The sequence below is a fragment of the Acomys russatus genome, chromosome 17 (assembly GCF_903995435.1).
Source record: "Acomys russatus chromosome 17, mAcoRus1.1, whole genome shotgun sequence".
NCBI classification, from domain to species: domain Eukaryota; kingdom Metazoa; phylum Chordata; class Mammalia; order Rodentia; family Muridae; genus Acomys; species Acomys russatus.
Genome location: NC_067153.1, coordinates 9,956,707 through 9,978,929, shown reverse-complemented (window position 1 = coordinate 9,978,929; position 22,223 = coordinate 9,956,707).

The following is a 22,223-nucleotide window of genomic DNA, read 5'->3' as shown; positions in this document are numbered from 1 at the left end:
TCAAGCCTAGTTTTGAGCGTTTGTAAGGGCTGAGCTCTGCCATGCAAGCACATCGAAACATTTTGTTTACTTGTGCTGCCTTGTGCTCACAAAGAGTTTCTAGAAATAATCCTCCTACCTAACTCTTCCAGTCGTCGGTGTCTCAAGTCAGTTACTACTTCCTCCAGGCTGGTCCTAGTGATTTAATTCTGAGTTGAGTATTCTTGTGCACACTTCACCTTGCATTGTGATTCTCTCTCTCTCTGAATTCTCCAGTAGCCTGGATGGTCAGATATCAGCTGGAGATGGTATTTTACTACAATGTCATTAGAAGGAAGGGACACGGTTGTGTTTTAATAACTATTTACTACAGAGCACTATTTTTCTTTGTTTCATACATAGCTGTTCTTTTCCTTCCTATCTGACAGTCACCATATGCTTCCTTTATCTATTAAGTTTGGGTCTGACTACATGGCTTTGACTGATGGTAGGATGTGAGTAGGTTTAGCCTGCACTGTGCCAATGCAGAAGCTTTAAATAGCACCTTTCTCTTCTTCCTGCCTTTTGCCATCAGAAACTTTTCAAATCATGGACACTTCTCAGACTTGGTTCATACAGTGAAGAGACAAGATACAAGCCAAGCCCAAAAGATCCAAACAGAGTCTAGAAACATGAGCAAAAAACAGCTGTTACATGTCTCTGAGAATTGATGATGTCATTTCATGGATGACATCAGTCCATGAGACTGCCACAATACAAGCTAACTTATGAGATTAGTAGCTAGAAGAAAAATGATATTATTGCTGCTACAACTCTTAATGGTAGTTGCACAATGTATTATGAGCTCTGATGTTACATGAGGCTCAGAAAAATCAAAGTACAGACTGAGGAATGATGAAAAACTTAGATAAGGTAAACTTCTCACCTAAACTAATATGGAGGGCTGAAAATACAGCTAGTAAATTTGAGACTTCAGCAAAGAAATTTGAGGACATAATATTGATAGGCTCAAAATGACTACAAGAAAATGATGTGTTTAAAAAAAATAGCTCTGTGTTCAAGAAAGAATGAGAAGGAAAAAGAGAATACAGAGCAAAGGCAAGGGTAGAAGGATGCAACTACATCTCTTTTCCAGGGAAAGAGCTGCTTTCAATGTAAGATGACCCTTCAGTACAAATGCCGAGGCAAGGGCACTTCTAGGTATCGTTCAGTTGTACATTTTCTTACATGCAAAGCACAGATTAAATTTAACAACTTGTGTAAGTGCTGAATATGAAAGTACTATAATAATATGGGCAAATTTTAAAAAACAGTTTCAGAGATTTTACATTTTAAAGTCTATCCAAGTTATAAGGAAACTAATACCATTGGCTTTCCATTGAGTCAGACCTACCTGCATCATCAGAGCATCCAAACTAAACCATAGAGCACCCCGAGAGGGCAAGACCAAACCTGGGCAAGTCTAAAGCAGTCTATTTGTTATGTCACTGTTCTCTAAACAAACTCCTGCATTCTTCCAAGAAAAGGCACAGTTCCTGAAATGTATTACTCACAGCAGAAAACCTGTTATGTGAAGAAGTGGGTAAATTTGACTTATCACCAAGAGGAAGGGTCTAACAAAGGGTCTAGATGTTCCTGGTAGGAAAGAGGTAGACTTTAACCATGACAAACATCTTAAATGTCTATAGGAAAAGGGGTATAAAGTACGAAGTAGGTTAAAAAAGAGATTAAAGATTGAAAACCATAGGAATGAAACTACCTTTACTCACAGACACAATTCCATATGAATTTTTTTAAAGCCTTCTTAGCTACAGCAAGTGAATCCAGCAAGTTCATAGAATACATAACTGAAAAATAACATTTAAAAGTAAATTTACAGATAGGCAGGGCAACACATGCCTACACTCCCAGATAGATCTTGGTTCTGAGACAAGTGGACAGTGACGTTGAAGTATGCTAAGTAGATACAAAGTTCTATGATGGTCTACAAAGTGAAACCTAGTGCCCAAAAGTCGCATAGATGGGTCCAAAGAGATGGCTCAGTAGGTAAAGATGCTTGCCCTCAAGTTTGATGATCTGATTTCAGTCCCTGGGGCCTACATGTGGGAGAGAGGACCGAGTTGACTAAATTGTCTTCTCACCTCCACATGTAGGCCACAGCTCATCCTCCCCACCTCAAACACACACACACACACACACACACACACACACACACACACACACACAATAAATAAATAAATAAATAAATAAATAAATAAATATTTTTTAAAACTCAACTAAGTAAAATAAGTAAACAAACATTGTCCAAATAAGTGAAAGCCATTAAAGCCTCAATAACAAACCTTTTTTAAAAATGAAAGATTTCTCCTTTGAAAACTATAAAACTGTGGAAAGAAATGAAGAAATGAGAAGAGACACAAATGCATGGTGGTTTCAAAATTCAACATTTTAAGGCTGCCATGCTTCCCAAAATAACCTGCAGGATCAATATATGTCTAATTCAGGGTAAGTTTTATTGTATGTGGAGAATAAATAATCTAACTCAAAGAACATATAATAGTCAAAATAATTCACGAGAGAGAGACAAATATATAAGGTGGCTTCATATACTGGCTGTTAAGATTTACCTTAAAGTTACATTAAGACAATGTATTATTACCTTAAGAAAGACACATTCATTGAAGAAAAAAAAAGACACTCTGGAAATTAGCTCTCCCATTTATTTAACTAGTGCCTAGAAATAAAATCAATTTAATGGAGAAATGGAAATCTTTTCAACAAACGGTACTAGAACAACTGAATATCAGTCTGTCCTTATCTACACATTGTAACATATCAAAAATGAAGCTGAATTAAGACAAATTAGGTTATGATTTTTTTCTAATTAGAATACATTTTTTAGTAATGGGCTTTCAAATACCTTTTTTAATGTAACAACCTTGAAAAGAAGAATAAATGGGATTTTATCAATTTAAAACTTCTGGGGCAAAAACAAAAACAAAAACAAAAAAACTTCTGGGGTTAGGGAGATAGCTGAGCAGGTGAAAGTGTTTGCTGTGTATGGTGGTTTGAATAGGAATGGCTCCATTTATGTGTTTGAATGCTTGGTCTTGTCAAAGGAAGTTGTGTCACTGTGGAGGCGGGCTTTGAGGTCCTACATGTTCAAGCTATGCCCAGTCTCCTTCTGCTGCCTGCCGATCAAGATGTAGAAATTTCAGCTCCTCCAGCATCATGTCTGCCTAGATGCTGCCATGTTTCCTGCCATGATGATAATGGATTAAACCTCTGAAGCTGTAAGCCAGCCTCAGGGAAATGTTTCCTTTTATAAAAGTTATCATGGCCATGGCGTCTCTTCACAGCAACGAAAGCCTAACCAAGACACTGTGCAAGTAAGAAGACTGGTGCTTACATCCTTAACACCCAAGTAAATTCTGGATGAACATGGCTGTCTGTGATCTTAACATGTGAGAAGTGGTGAAGGGTACTCTGAATATGCTGGCTGGGGTAGCCAAGTTGAGCTCTGGGCTTAAGTGAAAGACTTCACCTTGATAATTAACATAGACATGTGCTTTAGTTACTTTTATATGGTTGTGATAGAGTGGCATGACCAAGGCCAGTTAGAGAAGACTTTATCTGGATGTGTAGTTTCAGAGAGACAAGAGTTCACCATGCTGGTAATAGTATCAGGGAGCTGAGAGCTTGCATCTTTTTGTTCAAATTGATTCTATTTATCTTTGACTGAAAAAATAGTTTTCCATACACTGTATTCTGATCTTGCTTTTTCCTTCTTCCAACTCCTCCCAGACCCACTTTCCCAGCCACCCAACTCCATTTTTTTCTATCTCTCTACAAAACAAACAAAAGAATAGAAGACACACACTCAAAAGAAAGAAGAAAAAAAACAGAAATATACCAACAAAAGACCAATAAGACAAAAAAGAATTGCCCAAACAAAGCACAACAAGACAAGAAGTCTATGAAAATACACTGAGTTCATGTTATGTTGTCAAACTATTCCTGGGCATGGAGTTTGCCCTAGAGTGTGGTTAATCTAGCGAGTGAGACTCCACTGGGGAAAATGGATGTGTCTTTTGCCAGTTGGTACCATTTGCAGATAGCCTCTTGGTTAGGAAAGAGCCCATGTACACTTCTCCCTGTCAGAGCTGGGACGCTGTTTGGGTTGAATCATGCACACCCTATGCTGCTGCCCGTCTCTGTGAGGTCATATCTGTGACAGTCCTACTATACCTACCCACAGAATTTCCTTGTAGTCATCTGTCACCTCCAGGTCTTACAATCTACCCACCTCCTCTTCTGCATAGATCTTTGAGCCCCAGGAAAAGGGGTATGATAAAGACATCCTTTTTAAGACTGAGTGGGAGCTCACACCTTCACATGCAAGTACATAGCGGACAGAGCAAACAGGAAGTGAAGTGAGACTATAAATATTCAAAACTCATCCCCAGGTGACATACTTCCTTCAACAAGGCTGCATTTCCCAAACCTTCCTAAGATAGCAGGAACAACACGGGGAGCCATGTGTTCAAATGCATGCCGTAGCTTTCTTACTTGGTTACTTTCTAGGAGTTGAAAACGTTTTTACACTCTTGTTTAAAAGTAAGAGGTTTAACTGAGTGGTACCCTCCCATTAGGGCACCTTCACTTTATTCCGGGGCAGAGAATCCCTCTCTTTAATTGTGCTGAACTCCTTAACAACTGTAGCCTCTATTTTATCATGCCTTGACTATAAACACTAAACTTCAAGCATATACACACAAACAGTTTAACTTGGCCCATCAAAGGATATCATTAACAAAGTGAAAAGATAAACCACACAGTCACTTCTAGAATTTAGCGCAATTATATTGCTCTTATGGACTGTATGAAGAGAATGGCTTCACACTGTCCTTTAACCTATATTTTGATTTTGAGTCCTGAAATAACAAGAGCAAACTAAAAGTAGGTGCTGACATTGTAAAAATTGGAAAATTGGTATTTAAAAGTGGACAAAAGAAATGGATGTTTGAGTATTTGTTAACATTATCTAACATGAAAAATTAAGAACATAACAGTTGATAACTTAAGATAATATTTAAAAACAGAAAGTTACCAAAAGAAATGAAAGTATAATTGAAACTGATTAAAAGGAAACTAAATTTTAACACAAGTAAAGTAAATTCTTCTCCATTTGAGCTAGAAATCAACAAATAATATTCCAATTTAAGGAATTGTAAAAATAGCAGTAAAAACTTGTTATCTTTACCTGAATCATTAATTAAATAAGTAAAAAAAAAAAAAAGTAGCATTTGATCTTGGGGTAGTTAGTTTGGGATTATGTTAAAAATTAAAGAACTTTGCAATTTTGTTATGTCCATTTACTAATATTTTATTTTTCTATGTATGCATGTGCATTTCCATGTTTTGTGCACAGATGGGTAAATACATGGGTAATAGGAAGGAAGAAAGGCTGGATAAAGGAAATCTACACAAATAGAGATTATCCCTGCATAGTAAGTGCTAAGATTCAAACCCAGGGCAAGAGGCTGAGGTGTCTATTTAACATATCAGTGCCTGCCTGGCCCCCAGATTCTCCCAGCATCCCTCAGGTACTGCCTGTTTTAAGGCATGGCTGGAGGACTATACATTCTACCCTGAACTCTCCAGGCCAGGGTCTAGACTCTCCCAGATGTGTCGGCCTCTGGTTATGTCTCCCACATATCTGCAATAAACTTTCTCCTTCACCACAGGAGAGCAGCCATCTCCTTTCCTATTTATCTATTTGTTTGTTTGGTTTGTTTTCATTCAGCAAGGTTTCAGGAAGTCTCTTTATTTCTCCTCTCTGCATGATGCAGATGTTTTCACTGAGTATGCAGCATTTTTTTATAATACAAATTAAATTCTTTCTTCTTTGACCAAAATAAAATTTATTTTTTAAAAAGTGGGGCCAGTCATGGTGTGGCACAACTTTAATAGCAGCACTAGGGAGGCAGAAGTGGATGGCTCTCTGTGAATTCAAGGCCAACCAGATCTATATAGTGAGTTTCAGACAATCCAGGGCAACATAGAGAGACTCAAGAAAGGGCGTGGAGTAGGGAATATGGATGTAACTGGGTTGGGACTCTTTGCCTGAAACCCTGGGTCCCGTCTGCAGCATGACATGAAACCATGAAATGTAGCTCATGCCTGGAATCTCAGAATTTGGAAGGTAGAGCAAGAGAGTCAGAAGTTCAAAGCAAGTTTAGATTAGCCTGGGCTATTTTAGAACTTTCCCCCCTCCTCAATCACCCCCACCCAAAATTAGCCTTGCTAAAGACTTTATACTGCCTACTAAAGAATAATGTTTAATGGTGTTGTGGAGAAAAAAAAACTCTTTCGAGACTGTCGAAGTATTTCTAACTTCTTGCTCTGCATCAGTGTGTTATTCTAAATACAAACTACTGGTACTCCAGATGACAAAGTCTAGAGAGTCCTCAGCCTAAAATTATCAGGTAGGACTAAAGAGTAATTGCTTACAAGTCAAGCCCAAATTTTTCACAATCTTTCAAGTGACTTTGGGGTTTTGAGATTACTGTGGAAGAAAAGAAATCCTAAAGATACTCTATGGCAGTGTCTTTATAACTTATAGTGACAGAAGCCTTTGGGACGTCTTCTCTAAGATTAGGTCTACACCCACAATTATGTCATTGTGTCCACAAAAGTGTTGATCTGTTGCTCAGTTCTTATAACTTGTTTATAAGCCTGGAAGAGCAATAGCCAGTTGATGTCCAAAGCCACCTGCCACTTGGATGCCAGAACATGCTGTCGTGTTCCCACTAGAGCAGAGATATGGGTTAAACTATACTTCAGATTAGATGCATAAAGAGTAAAGTATGTGACTGATTTTACAGCAAATAGCACAATGGTCCAGAAAGCAGTCATCAGATTATTTTTCCAGGGTACATGCAGCACAACAGGAATGAGTCTGAGGAAAACATTGTGTGGAAGCTTTGAGTAGTAGTGTGGATATAGTTTGGGTGTTCTTAAGTATGGAAAACAATAAGACACATGTCAAACTATGGTGGATCATATGTCAACGCTAACTCCTTGGCATACGACAGTGAAAACTCAGTTAAGAAGTCTCACTGATTTTACAAATTATAAATGAATTATGGCATACTCCTTCACAACTAACATCAAAATGTCCCTAGTTCCTTTAATTCTTTCTCCACCTTGGTGGGTCAGATGTTTCCAATAAAGAACTTACTTCTGTATTATATGGAGCCATCTACCTGGGCTCTATTTAGGCATTCATTCTTTAAAATTAAATTTGGGGGTCTCTAAGGACCTTAACTAAATATAGGAGAGTAGTTAGAAGCAGGATTTTGATGCAGACAAACTTGATTTTGAATTCTTTAGAATATTTTTCTCAACATTCTCAAGACTAACATCAGCTCATCTAGAAATTAAAAGAAAAGTACAACATGTAGGATTGTATAATTTATATAAAATTCATTTATATGAATCATTTAATGATTAGTTTATAAGAAGATTTGATTTTTTAAAAATTGTCCTGCATCCCTTCCAAAGACATTTTAGTTTGCTTGGTATAAATATAGTTTGGGCTTTGAAATTTTTTTTTTGAAGACCTGTGAATGATGCTGGTCTGCAGACATGTTTAGGAATCATAAACACAGTGAATTCATGACTATGAGAGACTCTGCCTACAGATAGCCACTTATAGTATAATACTTTTATAAACAGTATTTAACTTCATATTTGTAACATCCTAAGAGTCAGTCAATGTATTTACTACTCACAATTCTCTAATTATAAACAGAATTCTGAATATTTTATAAACAAAATCAGAGCCAGATATCCAGGATATGGTAGACTCAAGATGTAAACCTAATTTATCTGAGTCCAAAGCCCTAGCTCTTAGTTATAATGTTATCTGGTTCTAAATGAGATTCCTATATATAAATTCTACAAATTTAGTTGAAGTATATATAGCATGATGTAAATTTCAATTTGTACAAATCAGAAAGCAAACAATTTTTTTCAAAGGCATCCAAACTTCCAGTAGTATATACCTGATAGGTTATAGGAACAATTGTTTGATCACATCTCATAATGATTTAGAATACATGGTCAAGATGGAAGGACATTGTCTTATTACTTCTTTCCCTGCTTTTATAAAGTACTCTGGCAAAAGTAAGTTAAGGGAGAAAGAATTACTTTTGACTCACAGTTTGAAGGTGCAGTCCATCATGCTGGGGAAGTTATAGTGGCTGGTCATCACATTTCATCAATAGTTGGAAAGCAGAGAGTAATCATGTGTGTGCTTAGCTAGTTGCTAACTTCTTCCTTTTAGGTAGTTAGTACACAGCATACAGAAAGGAGATGGACCCTCTTTCACAGTCGATCTTTCTATTTCAATTAACCCAAATAAGGTATCCTACCCAAGCATACACAGAGGCCAATGTGATATAAATAATCTCTCATAGATGTGCCTGAAGACTTGTACCCAAATGATCTGGGGTCTCATTATGTTGACAAACTTACCATCATAGACAGTAAAGACTATCGAAGATTGTCTTATGGAACTACGTTTGATTAAAAATATTTCTTATCATCCGGGCGTGGTGGCTAATGCCTTTAATCCCAGCACTTGGGAGGCAGAGGCAGGTGCATCTCTGTGAGTTCAAGGCCAGCCTGGTCTACAAAGTGAGTCCAGGACAGCCAAGATAACACAGAGAAACCCGTCTGAAAAAAATTCTTATCTTCTTTGTGTAATTATGTAGGATAATGGTATTTAATCCTGCTGAGCTTTTAATGGAATTTTATATGAAAATCTGCTCATTATTTTTCTATGTACAGTAAGAATTCAAGGGAAAAGATATGTTCAGGGAATTATATTTAGCACTTATTTTAAACTTATATATACTTTAAAAGCATTTGCCAAGATCTAAACTAACACAGTTTTAGCCACAATGTTGATGTATACCTAGTAGTCATTAAAGTCCAAGAAGCAAGCAGAAATACACAGCACTACTGTATGTTTAATGTCAGCACAGCTCACCCAGAACCACTTTGAACTAAAGTTTTAACTTTATCTTCTCAGAGTAAGCTAGAATAACAGAAAGACTTTTTACATTTTGTTCTCTACCATTAGATGTAGAATAACCAAATGAAAATGAAGAAAAAAATTGGAGGGCAAATATTATTTGATATTAAGACCTATTATAATGCTATGTTAATTATGACTACATCCTTGCCACAAAGATAGCCAAAAAGTTAAATAAAATAGACAGAGAGCTTAAAATAGATCCATGTGTAACATAGAGAATTAATTTTTTAAAAAGTTAAGGCAACTCCATGACAGAAAAAGTTTAAGTAAATGTTCTTTAATTTAAAATATCCTTGTCTGTAAAAAACTACCCACTTGATTTGTAGTCATCACCATGTCTAACTTAAAACTGATTACAGATAGAGTATGAAAATATAAAACTATGGAACCTCTAGTAAACCGCATAGAGGAAGAGAGATGTTGGGTTTAGGTTAGACAAATAATAAAAGTATAATTTCTAAGTATTAAAATAAGTGGAACTTTGTTTATAAAATGACATTGATGAGACACCAAAAAGACAATCCAGAGAAAGATGAAGTATTTGAACTCATAAACTTTATATAGGATGAAAATAAAAAGCGTATATATAAAGAACTGTCAAACTGATAAGATAATGACTCACTACAAAAAGAAAGTGTTTGAACATATAATTCATCAGAGATACGTAGATAATGAAGAGCATAAAAGCTGTGCTCAACAGTATTCCTTACTAGGCAAATAAAAATTAGAACCTCAATGAGATATACCGCTATACTGTATAATTGACTATATGAAGTATTGGCAGGAATGTAGAACATTCTTTTGAGCAAAAGATAGAGCATTGTGTGAAGTACCACATTCAACAATCAAATATCCTCAATGCCTTAGTGAGTTTTGAGTTTCTGTGATAATGCTTCCCACTGCAAAAATGTTCCCTGAAGTTGATGTCAGCACTAGCCCATGGTTCCCCTATTTAATCCCTCTTCTCTTTCCTTTACCTGTCTAGGAAACCAATGCTCTACTCCATATTATACTATACATAGTTTGAACTGTACAAAGTATCGGCAAGAATGTGGAACAATTTAAATCCTTATTTAACCCCTAAGGAAGATATAAGTCACTCCAAACCACTATACTTCTTCTAGGTATTTAGGTGATAAAATGAAATTCCCCACATGAAAATTAATAGATGTGCCCAGCAGGTTTATTTGTAATAACCACAAGCTGGAAATAGTCCCAGTGCCTCATTAGCATGATTGAATTAACAAATGGTAGTATTCAAACTTCAGAATAAAAGTAAAAAGGTATTAATACATGGATCAACATGGATAAACTTTTCAATTGTTAAACTGAATAAACAGTTTAAAAAAAGAAAATGCTGTATGATTTCATTTACATGTGTCCAGAAACTCTGCTGCTAAGGTTGCAGTCTGTCAATGCTGGAAAGCCCTGAGCTTGGTGCAAAATGGAGGACTCCCTTTCTTGGCAAAGCTTCTCAGACCTTACACCTTCTACCTCAGGAATGGCATGTGTCCCTTAGGGAAATTCAAGGTCCAACTCCTTTTCTCTGGGAGGAGTGGAGGCGCGTGAGGGTGGGAGGGGTGTAGTGGAAGGGGAAACCTGTCCAGCAAGCACCTGAGATTCCTGGAATGTCTGTCAATGCTAATGAGGTTTAGTTGTTTAGGGGTTAAGATGTTTTTAGGTCTAAATTGATGTTTTAAGTTGATAGAGATGAGATATGATAGATACTGATTTACATTCAGAATTTTAGACTCACTAAGATAGGAATTATGTTTTCTTCAAGGTTGCCAAATACAAATAGCCAAAACACTATGAATGTAACATGTATATATATATATATATAATTCCTGATCATTTCATGGTTCTTCTTGCTGTAGGTAGCTTATTTTATATATGTGTAATAATATAAATGTATATGTAAAAATATTTAATAAAAATTCAAAAAATTTTTAAAAGAAATACATTTTGAAATACATAAAATGTTTTGAAATACAGTCACATAAACTTTTAAAACTTTAGTAGAAGAATATAGATTGTTACAAAGTTTTGGAGGAAATGTGTTTTCCAAGTGAAGCGGCAAAAGCAAATTTTTTTTTTTAAGTTTACTTCATGTGATTTGCCAAAACAATTTTGTAACTTATTTGTTTCCTTGCCTCTGACCATTTCTCCTGACGCAACCCTACATCATAGAGTCGCTAAACTGTTCCCAGAATGATCTTTCCAGTAAGCAATGTGCCAACTCATGATCTGCTTGAAAACCAATTGTTCCTCCTGCTTTCATAAATATAAAGCCTTATCTTTGCTGCATGTTGAAAGCCTCTAAAGTCCATACCCAACCTACCTTGTCTGTCTCTGTTCCACCCCGCCATTCCAAACCACACACCCAGCGCTCCCAATGGGCCAGCCTTCTCTGTCCTCTTGGAACACACCACGGCTTTTCTAAGGGTATTTCTGTCTAGAGGAGCCGTCATTGTCCCTGCCTGGCTGATTATCTCATTTCCCCCATGAAGCTGTCCTCAACATCCTCAACAGTTCATCAGACTCCTTCTTCACTCTCATGGGATTTGGTGTGGAATAGTAACCGCTATTTATTGAGCGCTTACTGGGTACCAGGCACTGTGCCTAACTAAGCATTTTGCAGACACGACCTCATTTAATCTACCCAGCAGCCCAGGGAGGCAATTGTGGCGCTTTTCGTGGTGCCTTCTCACTCATTGTTTTCCTGTCTCTCTCTTCATTACAAAATGCCCGTCTTGTTCATCCTACCATACTCGAATGAATGAACGATAGAATGGACTGCAGTAAAGAAACCCAATGGGATACTTTTTTAAAGCAACTGTTTAAAAAAAAAAAAAAAGAAAGAAAAGAAAAGATTGGTTTTTACCACACTTCCACAGGAGAAACACTGAGGATATGTAACATGTTAATTCACATGTCTCTCTTCTTGCCACTAGTATTCTGTCTGGCACCCCCAGGACTGTCAAGATGCTTTCTCTCTTTATTCTCGCTGCCTCCATCAAAGATTAGAGCCTTTCTTACATCACTTTATCCTCTTTTTTTTTTTCTTTTTACCATGTACTCTGGGGGAAGATTCATCTTTCTAAAACTCTTGTCTGTTCATATACTTATCTTGCTTTAAAACCATACATTTCTAGAAACAATCTCTATTCTTCAGACAATTTCAAAAATCTCCAAAATCTGTCCCCTAATCAATTTTCTGCCTTCTAATTTACAGACCAATCAGTCTAAATGCCTCTGTTCCTCTTTCTCTCTAAACTGTCCTTTTCTTTTCACTGTCTATAGAATGCATTCTCTTCCATGCTGGCTGCTGAGAACGCCCAGGCAAAAATGGTCTTGGTTCTCCCATCCAAGTACTAACCAGGCCCGACCCTGCTCAGCTTCTGAGATCAGACGAGATCGGGCGCGTTCAGGATGATATGGGTCTTGGTTCTCTGTGCATACTAATTTCATCAACATAAATTTCATGAGAAAACTATTTGAACTTAAAACTTAACTCCCATACTTGACACAATTAATTGTTGAGGCCTTTTCCTAACTTCCTGCCTCTTAAGTGATCCTCATTTCTTACTTCTCCTTCTCCAAAAAGGAACAAATCGCCTGCTGCTCTACTTCTACCCTCTCTTCCTCTTTCTGTGAACATAGTTAGGTCAGTAGTGACTAGTTTGCCATACCAAGAGAATAGATTGTCACAAGGAGCTGTGTACTTGTAACATTTAAGCTTTTAAACTTGAGTATGGTTCATCTGTAGAGAAGTTGGCAGCTGGAGAACTCTTGCCCATAATCAGTCCTCATCTACTTGTGAGGCAGCACCCTGGATAGAGCTCTTTGCCTATATTTTTAAAAAGAAGTAGAGAAATAGTATAGATAAAATACAAGTCATCGATGGTCTTACCCAGTGCTGGACACGGACACTACAAAAATGGACTGTTGGGCAATGGTGAAACAATGGCATGGCTTTGATGGGATAACCAACATTTTCTGATTGGATAGGAGGTTCTCTCCTAGAGGAATACATTCATTCCTGGTACTCTAAAAGACGCCAAAGGTCCATGGCTAGGGAGATTAAGGATCCCTCAGTGGAAACTACTGTTATTTTGATAAATGGGATGCTGCCAAATTACCTTCTAAATATTTATGTTTTTACCTGTAGACCTGGATTGTTCTCAGCCTTGACGAGAGAAGTCTCTTTTGGTAGTGGACAACAGTCAATTCAGAGATTCGTAACTAGTCAGTATGCTGAGAATACGTGATTATAAGTGCGCTCCTCTAAATAGGATATCTGTATCAGCTCTTCCTCCAAGGCTTAGAAACATCTTAAAGAAGAGATGAATTTAAGACCCGGAAAATGGAAAGAATTGCTGTGAAATTCTGCCTTCTGTTTGTTTGTTTGTTTTTTGGTTTTTCGAGACAGGGTTTCTCTGTGTAGCCTTGGCTGTCCTGGACTCACTTTGTAGACCAGGCTGGCCTCGAACTCACAGCGATCTGCCTGCCTCTGCCTCCCGAGTGCTGGGATTAAAGGCGTGCGCCACCACCGTGACAAGGCTTCTGCGCTCATGAACGTATAACATCTTGGTTGTCTGTGCAAGGACCATACAAGATAAAGATAGCCACATTTTTGCACGCGTACGGAGGAGTTCACAAGTATCAACTGAAGAGCTACTAGCAGTTTCTGACTGCTGTGGGGGTGTACAAATATCCCTTTGGGTGTTGCCATCGGTACCTTTTCTATGCTCCAATGGGTAGTTTCACACCCATCCAATATAGACAAAACAAACTGGACTCCGCAGATTATTTTTTTAAAAGAAGATGGCATGAATTGGGAGAGTGGACATACTAGAGTATTTATGAGGGTGGAAATAAAAGGGAAAGTGGGCTTAAATATGATAACTTTTATTGTGTACAGGTATAAAATTCTCAAAGAATAAAGCTAATTTAAAAAGAAATGACTTATATGTGATTGGTATCCTTTCCTTATTAAACATTTGATAGAATTCATCAAAAAAAAAAAAAAAAAAGAACCAGCTCTCCATCTTGGTGTAGTTGCAGAAGCAGCATATGAATTTGCATCTCAAATGTGTGTAGGGTAGCATTCTAGCAATGAAATGAGAACAAGGCACACAAAGACGGAACCAAGAGTAGATCTAAAATCTGGAGAAAGGTTGAAGAGTTTGTGGTTAAGTGTGTGTATGTGTGTGTGTGTGTGTGTGTGTGTGTGAGAAAGAGAGAGAGAGAGAGAGATGGGTGGGAGAGAGAGAGAGAGAGAGAGAGAGAGAGAGAGAGAGAGAGAGAGATGAGTGGGAAGGGGATATCTTTTTTTTCTAGTAGCTTGACTGAAACACTGATGCAGGGAGAACCACTATTCCCTACAGCTTTCCTAAAAAATTCCAGTATTCTTTCAATAAATCTCCTTCTCAGATTAATCATCTAATACCTCAAAGCCAAGAGTAGAGTTGAGGCCTTGAAATATTTGGCTCCTGATGGATACACATTGAGTAAACATTTATAGCACTGGTTGGTCAGCTTTCCCTCACATTAGCAGCCTCTGAGATACTTTATCAAGTCTGTGTGCAAGCTACTGTAGGCCAGTTACATCCAAGTGGTGTTGGATGGGAGCCCTTAGGTTCTGTTATCTTGTAACATTATCCAATAATCTAAAATCAAACCAGAGTTTGCCATAGTTATGCAAGGTGTTTAATGTACTGATATCAAGGGAGAGTGTGTACCAAGCTGCTTCTTTCATAAATACGTTTATATCAATAATTGTATCAGATTACACAACCTGATTAAGGGGATACTATGAACAGCATGAGACAGTCTGTGAAGGAAGGGGAGACTGCAAGTGAGTCTACTACACACAACAAGTATAATGGTTCTGGAATAACTGTATAAAAGAGATGCTAATCTATGGGGAAGAAAAAGCGATTGCAGTCAATTTCATTCCAAAACAAAAGGTGAAATTTTAATTATAAGGACATTTTGTTAAAGAGTTTTCTAAAATTTCAGTACCAAAGGCCAGTTAAATAAAACACCCCAGTGAAAAGAGCGTAAATGTTAGACCGACATAATTAATCAGGAGATTTTAACCCTACTTTCAGTCACAATTTTTATTAATAGTTTAATTAATAATGATGACATTATTAGGAAGCAACATAAGCCTCTAGCAGTTATGAGATATAATGTCCCCATATATTTTCCTGACATCAAATATGATGCATCCTGCTTCTGTTTGTACTGCACGTTCTCTTATTGTACTCTGACTTGCACTGTGTTTATTATAGTGCTTGTTTCGTGCCTCTTCTTTTATAAGTTCTTTGAGATAGTAGACATGCTAGTCTTACATTCTCTCATATGACCCCTTCTTCAGTTCAAGCAATTTAGTCTTCTGTTTCTTTCAGTCAAGCATAAGCTTGGCTGCAAATAATGGTAAACCCTACAATGGTAACTTAAACTGTGCACTGTTGGCTCTGTTTCTTAACAATCAAACTTTATTATACAACTCAACTAGCTTATACAAAAGGGAAAAGAGATTAATGGGAAAAAACGAGTGAACCTTCTGGTACCTGTTCCATGGGACGGGTCCCTTGGAGTCTCTGGCCTGTGCGCTGGTCCAGCCTGTTAGCTGATCCTCTTCCCGATCCACGTGTACTCAAACCCAGTCTGAACCTGCTGCTCTTTCTATCCTCTCCGCCTGCCTGTCTATCACATGTAAGGGGTGGTCTCCCTCTCCCATTGAGGGTTGAATAGAAACACAATAGTCCAGGTGGAGTCCCCTGGTCGCTTCCTGAATTCCAGGCCCAGGATGGCTCCACCTAGTCTATCTCAAGGTTAATCTCAGGGAGTATCCATGGTGTGTCCAAGGGCAAAGCCCGCCAAGACTGCTTTCACCTGTGACGAAGCTTACAATCCTTCCCACAGTGCACTTGTTTTTTGTTTTTGTTTTTGTTTTTGTTTTCATAAAAATAAATGCTCCTATTGTAGACAGTCCGAGGTTGGTGAAGGTTTACAGGAAAGCCAGTGAGGATACAGCCTCTTCCCATCCTGCTACTTCTGTCATCCTTACTATATAGTTTGTTCTTCTATTGTCAAGAAGTGGCCATTGCACTATTGCACCTCTCTAGGCATTGACATTGTTGGCAGTCAAGAAGTAAATAGATTCTATAGCTACAAAAGACAAATCTGACCCTCTGTATCATTTTTAAATGTTTTTAAAAATAATTTTTAAATCAGGGGGTGATGATACATTCCTGTCACCCCTGCCCTTGGGAAGCTGAAACAGGAAGGTCTCAATGTCAAGGCCATCGTGAGCCACATGACAAACCCCTGTCTCAAGAGCAAAGAGGAAAGGAAAGGAGTGACGGAAGAAAAGGTAGGCCCCACAGGGAAACAGAACAAAAGGCAGTATTGTAGATCTTCTGCCAGGAAGCCAATAACAGTGCATTGATTACAAATGGATACACATTTACCCCAAGACCAATACTTGGAAATAGCTAAGGAGAGAAGAACTGAAAATGAAATTTTGGGTCTGCCAGACACATTGTACCACAACTTTTGACACTAATTAGAATTGAAAGGAACATTAAAAATTATTTGGCACCCCCTACTGAGATCTGACAGATGAGAAAGCCATGGTCCAGCAACGTCTGAGATACTGAGCCAGATAATGGCAGAACAGAGTCTAGACTAAGATCCAGCTATTCGAGTTTCTAGGATATTGCATATTTCATCTTTGCATGCATCGTTTGAAAGACCTGTTTCAGCAGCTACGCCCTCTTTCCTAAGACAAAAATTTCAATGCTGGAATATTGCTTCAACTGTCTCTAAAATAACTTTGAGAACAGCCAATGGGTAAATAGACCAAGAAGTATGAAAGATTACAAAATGCTCTGTTCAGAATTTCCTTGGGCCATGACTTTCATCAGTTGTTCCCTTAGTCTGTGTAACACAAAAGATTGTTGTTGTTTTTAAATCATAGCTCAGGATGAATCCAATAGGCAACGAAAATCCTGATGTGCTCCATTGAAATCCCAATTCTCTCTTCTGGCAAGGGCTGCACGTCTGCGATGGGTGCTTGTCTGGCACAGGCAAAGTTCTGAGTTTGATTAAGAGAGTTTGCTGTCTTTCTGTGTGTTTCTGTCTCTGTCTCTCTGTCTCTGTTTCTGTCTCTCTCTCTATCTCTGTCTCTCTCTGTCTCTCTCTTTCTCTCTGTTTCTCTCTCCCTCTTTTCCCCTCTCTTTCTCACTTCCTCTTTTAGCTTAGCATGTACTACCATAAATTTTCCTAGGAAATTTAAAACAATTATTTTTGGTTGCTGTAAAATCACTTTAATCCTAACCGCTAGCATAAATAAATAACGCAAGTGTAAATAAACTAAAGAATTAAAGTTCCATACTTTCAACCTCTCCAGATACCCAGTTTTAGCTACCTGTGTGGGGCAGTCTCATTTGTAGAGGGTGTGTGTTTTCATTAATATGAAAACATTTATGAGTACTGTTAATCGCTTTTTCATGGCCCTGATGTTGAGGATTTGCCGTTTAACACTTACTGCTTAACTAAGAACTATAGAAGTTTTAGTTCTGATGTCGTGAGAAATTGCAATACGATTTGTTAGGAGGCTCAATGTAAGCTGGATTTAGGAGGAGTGATGTATAAGCATCTCACTCATGGTGCTTCTGTTTTAAATGTGCTTTTCTCAAAGTAGTAGATGTGAGAGTCGTGTGGTTCCTACGGCTGCCACCCAAAGTTCCTCAGACCAAGACTCAGTTTTCACAGTACATCCTAGTCATGTTTCGCCTCTCCAGGGATCAGCTCCCTCTCATATTGGGGATGAAAATGAAAATATCAGACCATAGCAAGAATTAACACAGTTTCCTATCAGTGATAAATGCTGAATAAATGGTCACAGTTATTGCATTTAGGCCGATTCACTAGTTAAACAAGAAGACATGGGTAAATATGCTTGAAAAAGAAACACCATGCTAAAATAGAAATCACAGCCGGGCATGGTGGCGCACGCCTTTAATCCCAGCACTAGGGAGGCAGAGGCAGGTGGATTGCTGTGAGTTCGAGGCCAGCCTGGTCTACAAAGTGAGTCCAGGATGGCCAAGGCTACACAGAGAAACCCTGTCTCGAAAAAAACAAAAATAAATAAATAAATAAATCAGTTGTAATGTTAGCGTTTTTGTATACATTTGTGCCTAGATTTTAGGAACTTACAGTTTCTCATAAATATGTCATTTCTTATGTTCAACATCTAAATTTTCATAGTGCTTACGAGTTTGTTGTCATATACAGTTATGCCAGACTACATTTAGAATGTATTCATCAGTAATCTTGCTGTCACCAAGAAACTGTTCTAGAGAATGGATGCTAAAAAAAATTACATTTCTTAAGATATCACTTAAATGTAGAAATAGTAAACAGGTAATTTAATCATAAATTTAAAACAACCCTACATGGTTTTCCTAAGTCAGATTTAATCTGCTTGGGGTGTATAATTTATCGGTTACATGTCAGTCTCCATGGCAACAAAGGCAATCACAACACACACATTCTGCAGCTGGGTAGACACGCAGGCTCCTCTGAGCCTTCACCTCGCAAATAGGGCAGACCGTGAGTAAGGGGGAAGCGCTCTCCTCCAGGAGACAGACATGCTGCACTTCTAGAGCAGCCGCACACGAGAGCCAAAACACAGCTTCCAGACAAACGCTTTGTCCAGCTTTCTCCTGGAAAAACTTAGCCTCCTTTGCTCCAGACACATAGACACTTTTGACACTTCCATTTTTGCATTTTGAATCTGGGGCTTGGGTTAAGTAAAGTACAGTGGAAAACGTGCACAAAGTACCCGGTTCTCATCCATCACTTAACATTTTCTGACTCCTGAGGTGGAAATTAGAAAACATGTTCACATGTTCTGAAACTAAAATTTACACAATGACAAAAAAATGAAGCAGTAGAAGTTACTGTAAAAGAAAAAATAAGGATCTGAGAAAATTCGCTGACAAAATTCACTAAGTTTGAAAATGAGAATGTGCAATCATTTGAACTATTTCTTCTAAGAAAGTGAAATGCTTAGACATGTTTGTCTCAGTTGAAAAAATACTTCGATATTTTGTTACATAACATTCAAACATATAAAAACAGAATAATAATGAGTTCTGTACTCATCTCACAGAGCCATCAAATATTCTGACAAATTTTGTCTGCATATCCTATACGACATTTTGTGAAGTTCATTAAAGCAAATCATAATTTAACCACTAAATGCATAACATCTCTCCAGCTGATATGAATATTTTAAATGTAACAATTATGCTCTCATATTAAGAAATGAGCAGTTCTTACTATTACCACTATCCTGTTTCATTGTTACAAAAGAAATTGATGTTAACAATTTTATCTATACAAATGTCTTGTAAATAATTACATCTGTGTAAAATTCTAAATTTATTATTTCCCTATTGGAAAAAAATGTTTCTTAAAATCATTTTTATTACCTGTAACTTCCCTTTTCCTCTTTATGAAAGAGGCACACACTTGAGGTTTGTTCTTATTATTTCATAATAATATCAAGAACAGCATTGCAAAGTGAATATTAAAGCGATAAAATAATGTGGACTCTGATCATTGGGCAAAAAAAACCCTCTTATTTGTCCCAAAACAGGACCAAAAGATAGCCACTGTACAGATGTCTCATTACTTAACCTTAGTATGATCATACAATCTTATTCATGAAAAACCACCTATGAAAAAACAACAACAACAAAAAAAAACAAAAACAAAAAAACCCACCACCTATCAAGATGCTTTCCACACAAACATTTTCCTTAAAATGTTGTGCCCTCCTGTGAGGTACTCATCTTTTCTTGCTAGGAGGTCCTTCTGAAAATATTTTTTCTTGTCAATTTGGGTTTAGCTTCTTTGCCTATTTCTGAGGCTCTGTGAATATTTTCATCAATCTTGTTTTTATTTGGTTTGTTCTGTATCTGTGCTCTTTCTTTCAAGCTGTTAAACTTAATGCGTGTAATGGAAATTTTCCTATTACAAATTGTAAATAGAGTGAGAGAACTCACTTAACTGGCCATGAGCCCATTCCAAGCACCAGCTAGGGAAGCAGTCACTGCTGGCTCCTCCCATAAATGCAGTCTACAGCATCTAGATGAAAAAGAACAGGTGCTGAGAAAGGTGATGGGACAAAGAGTCTTGAGTGATATGAAAATGTAAACAAGGCTACTGGAAGTGGGAGAGTACAAGGAAGAAAGGTAAGATGAGAAAGAAGGTGAGAGAAAATAGCAAAAAATAAATTTTTTTGTTTAAAAATCCCATAATAAACTAATTCTCAATGAGCCAATAAATTTTTTAAAAATTAAGATAGATAAGAAAGCATCATAGGGGCCAGGCATAGTGGCACATGCCATTAATCCCAGCACTTAGGAGTCAGGCAGGCAGATCACTATGAGTTTGAGGCCAGCCTGGTCCTCAAAGTGAGCCCAGGATACCCAAGGCTACACAATGAAACCTTGTCTTGAAAAAACAAAAAAGCAAAGCATCATAGACCTATCTATAAAGTGCACAATAACAAAATTCATAAAAGATAAAATAAGAGAAAAACTTAAGTGACCTAGGGTATGGTGAGGAATCTTTAGACAACACCAAAATCATGGTCCATGGAAGAGCTGCTAAGTGGGCCATCATTCAAATGGACGATGAAAGAGAGAGTTATAAGGCTGTTTAGTGTGAAGTAATATCATGGAAATAAGACAAGCTACAGACTAGAAGGAAGTATTTGACATATCTGAGAAGGACCTGCTTTCCAAAATTTACAAAGAATTCTTCAAGTCCAGCAATAAAGCTCACTGGGCAGCCCTGTCTGGTGGGAGTCACAATATACTTGAGGGTGGACTATAATGCCTAAGGATCCTCCTGCATCTACCACTAAAGTGATGAGGTAACTTACACGTGAAGCCACACGTGGGTTAAAACAATAAGGAATCAGTCCCATTGAAAAAGTAAGCCGGGCGTGGTGGCACCTGCCTTTAATCCCAGCACTCGGGAGGCAGAGGCAGGAGAATCGCTGTGAGTTCGAGGCCAGCCTGGTCTACAAAGTGAGTCCAGGACAGCCAAGGTTACACAGAGAAACCCTGTCTCGAAAAAAACCAAAAAATAAAAAAAAGTATATAAAAGTACTTAGCTGCTCACAAATAAGCATATAGATATGTGATCTGCATAGTTCATTACAAATTTAAACAAAGGGCTATCACCATAGGTCTATTTTTAAATGATTAGAATACAGACTAATCCTGCCTGGAATACTGACTCTAAATATCAAAACAATAGGAATTCTCTTTTGCTGCTGGCAGGAGTACAAAATGGTAGTTAGTCAGAAAGGTAATTAGTGGTTTCTTCCTAAATAGAATTCTTCACACAGAATCTAGCTATACTTATCGGTAATCTGTAATACTTAATCCAAAAGTCTGAAGAAAAAAAAGATGTGTGTTCATGGATAAGATTGATCTTAGCCATGCGAACTGATGTCTACAGAAGCCTGGCCCACAGCTGCCCAAACTTGGAGGCAATAAAGATGCCCTTCTACAGGTGGGTGGATGCATAACCCATGACGCATCAAGACGATTGACGATTGTTCGGCCTAAAGTGTACGAGCTTCCGAAGGATGAACACACAGACAGCAAACTGAAATGCACACTAATAAGGAGAGGAACCAGTTACAGAAGGATTCATACTATGTACTCCTAACTGTCTGACATCCTGCGAAGGGTGAAACTGTAGAGGAAGTAGAAATATTAGTAGTTTCCAGAAGTTGTGGTGGGAGAGAAATTAACAGTTGGGGAGTGCAAGGGACCTTTATAGTAGCTGACAATACGCTATAAGCTTCTGTGTTGATGATGTATATCAGCATGCATGTATTTCATGTATGATGCATATGCAAATGTAAACTTGGGTTTTAGTGATTACAGTGTCAGTGTGGCTTCATAGGTTATGACAACTGAGGTGATCTGGGGAGGCGTTGTCGATGACTGGAAAGCTATCTAGTAATGGGGAGGGAAAAATACAGGAATGATTGCTTATGGCAAAAATCTTTCTCTTAACCTCACTGTGAGTC